General features: G+C 45.4%; 1 pseudogene; it reads left to right on the forward strand.

The window, feature by feature from the left end:
• The first annotated feature begins 428 nt into the window (after positions 1-428).
• LOC145717921 (AP-1 complex subunit beta-1 pseudogene) overlaps positions 429-3,163 on the forward strand; it is a 3,257-nt pseudogene continuing 522 nt past the window's right edge.

Here is a 3,163-nt window from a genome sequence, read left to right on the forward strand (position 1 = left end):
ATTGTTCAATAGAGTACTAGAAGTCCTGGCAACAGCAATCAGGCAACAAAAAGAAATAAAATGTATTCAAATTGGCAAAGAAGAAGTCAAATTCTCTCTTCACAGACAAAATGATACTTTACGTGGAAAATCCAAAAGACTCCACCCCCAAATTACTAGAACTCATACAGCAATTCAGTAATGTGGCAAGATGCAAAATTTATGCACAGAAATCAGTTGCTTTCTTATAAACTGACAATGCAACTGTAGAAAGAGAAATTAGGGGAACATTTCCATTTACAATAGCACCAAAAACCATAAGATACCTCGAAATAAACCTAACCAAAGAGGTAAAGGATCTACAAAACACTCATGAAAGAAATTGAAAGAAGACACAAAAAGATGGAAAAACATTCCATGCTCATGGATCAGAAGAATAAACATTGTTAAAATGTCTATGCTGGCTCGGGCCGTGCTCTCTGGCTGCTGCCGCCACCCCCACCCTTGCCTCTGGTGCACATTAAAGATCCAAAACCATGACTGACTCCAAGTACTTCACAACCAATAAAAAAGGAGAAATCTTTGAATTAAAGGCTGAACTCAACAATGAAAAGAAAGAAAAGAGGAAGGAGACTGTGAAGAAAGTGAATGCTGCCATGACTGTGGGGAAGGACGTTAGTTCTCTCTTTCCAGATATAGTGAACTGTATGCAAACTGACAACCTGGAATTAAAGAAGCTTGTTTATCTCTATTTGATGAACTACGCCAAGAGTCAGCCAGACATGGCCATCATGGCTGTCAACGGCTTTGTGAAGGACTGTGAAGATCCCAATCCTCTAATTCGGGCCTTAGCAGTCAGGACCATGGGGTGCATCCAGGTGGACAAGATTACAGAATATCTCTGTGAGCCTCTCCACAAGTGCTTGAAGGATGAAGATCCCTATGTTTGGAAAACAGCAGCAGTCTGTGTGGCAAAACTCCATGATATCAATGCCCAAATGGTAGAAGATCAGGGATTTCTGGATTCTCTGTGGGATCTCATAGCAGAGTCAAATCCAATGGTGGTGGCTAATGCTGTAGCAGCATTATCTGAAATCAGTGAATCTCACCCAAACAGCAACCTACTTGATCTGAACCCACAGAACATTAATAAGCTGCTGACAGCCCTGAATGAGTGCACTGAATGGGGCCAGATTTTCATCTTGGACTGCCTGTCTAATTACAACCCTAAAGATGACCGGGAGGCTCAGAGCATCTATGAGCGTGTGACCCCCAGCTATCTCATGCCAACTCAGCAGTGGTGCTTTCAGCAGTAAAAGCCCTAATGAAGTTTCTGGAGTTGTTACCCAAGGACTCCGACTACTACAATATGCTGCTGAAGAAGTTGGCCCTTCCACTTGTCACTTTGCTGTCTGGGAAGCCAGAGGTGCAGTACGTCGCCCTGAGGAATATCAATCTAACTGTCCAGAAAAGGCCTGAAATCTTGAAGCAGGAAATCAAAGTCTTCTTTGTGAAGTACAATGATTCTATCTATGTTAAACTAGAGAAACTGGACATCATGATTCGTTTAGCATCCCAAGCCAACATTGCTCAGGTTCTGGCGGAATTAAAGGAATATGCCACAGAGGTGGATGTTGACTTTGTTCGCAAGGCTGTGCGGGCCATCGGACGGTGTGCCATCAAAGTGGAGCAATCTGCTGAGCGCTGTGTAAGCACATTGCTTGATCTCATCCAGACCAAAGTAAATTATGTGGTCCAAGAGGCAATTGTCGTCATCAGGGACATCTTTCGCAAATACCCCAACAAGTATGAAAGTATCATTGCCACTCTGTGTGAGAACTTAGACTCACTGGATGAACCAGATGCTCGAGCAGCTATGATTTGGATTGTGGGAGAATATGCTGAGACTTGACAATGCAGATGAGTTACTAGAGAGCTTCCTGGAGGGTTTTCATGATGAAAGCACCCAGGTGCAGCTCACTCTGCTTACTGCCATCGTGAAGCTGTTTCTTAAGAAACCATCAGAAACACAGGAGCTGGTACAGCAAGTCTTGAGTTTGGCAACACAGGATTCTGATAATCCTGACCTTTGAGACCGAGGCTATATTTATTGGCGCCTTCTCTCAACGGACCCTGTCACAGCCAAAGAAGTAGTCTTGTCTGAGAAGCCACTGATCTATGAGGAGACAGATCTTATTGAGCCAACTCTGCTGGATGAGCTAATCTGCCACATTGGATCTTTGGCTTCGGTGTACCATAAGCCTCCCAATGCTTTTGTGGAAGGAAGTCATGGAATCCATCACAAACACTTGCCAATACATCATGGGAGCACTGATGCAGGTGACAGCCTTGTTGGCACCACCACAGCCACGACCCTGGAACAGCCTCAGGTTATCCCCTCCCAAGGTGACCTTCTAGGAGACCTCTTAAACCTTGACCTCGGTCCCCCAGTCAATGTGCCACAGGTATCCTCCATGCAGATGGGAGCAGTGGATCTCTTGGGAAGAGGACTAGATAGTCTGCTTGGCAGTGACCTTGGCGGGGGCATTGGAGGAAGTCCGGCAGTGGGACAATCCTTCATCCCCTCATCAATGCCTGCAACCTTTGCTCCTTCACCTACTCCTGCTGTGGTCAGCAGTGGTCTGAATGACCTGTTTGAACTCTCCACGGGAATAGGCATGGCACCCGGTGGATATGTGGCTCCTAAGGCTGTCTGGCTGCCTGCAGTAAAAGCTAAAGGCTTGGAGATTTCTGGAACATTTACTCACCGCCAGGGGCACATCTATATGGAGATGAACTTCACCAACAAAGCTCTGCAGCACATGACAGACTTTGCAATCCAGTTTAACAAGAATAGCTTTGGTGTCATCCCCAGCACTCCTCTGGCCATCCATACACCGCTCATGCCAAACCAGAGCATTGATGTCTCCCTGCCTCTCAACACCTTGGACCCAGTCATGAAGATGGAACCTCTGAATAACCTGCAGGTGGCTGTGAAAAACAATATTGATGTCTTTTACTTCAGCTGCCTCATCCCACTCAATGTGGTTTTTGTAGAAGATGGCAAAATGGAGCGCCAGGTCTTCCTTGCCACATGGAAGGATATTCCCAATGAAAATGAACTTCAGTTTCAGATTAAGGAATGTCATTTAAATGCTGACACTGTTTCCAGCAAATTGCAAAA

This window comes from Leptonychotes weddellii, chromosome X, assembly GCF_054177405.1.
Source record: "Leptonychotes weddellii isolate Sample4059 chromosome X, ASM5417740v2, whole genome shotgun sequence".
Taxonomy (NCBI): domain Eukaryota; kingdom Metazoa; phylum Chordata; class Mammalia; order Carnivora; family Phocidae; genus Leptonychotes; species Leptonychotes weddellii.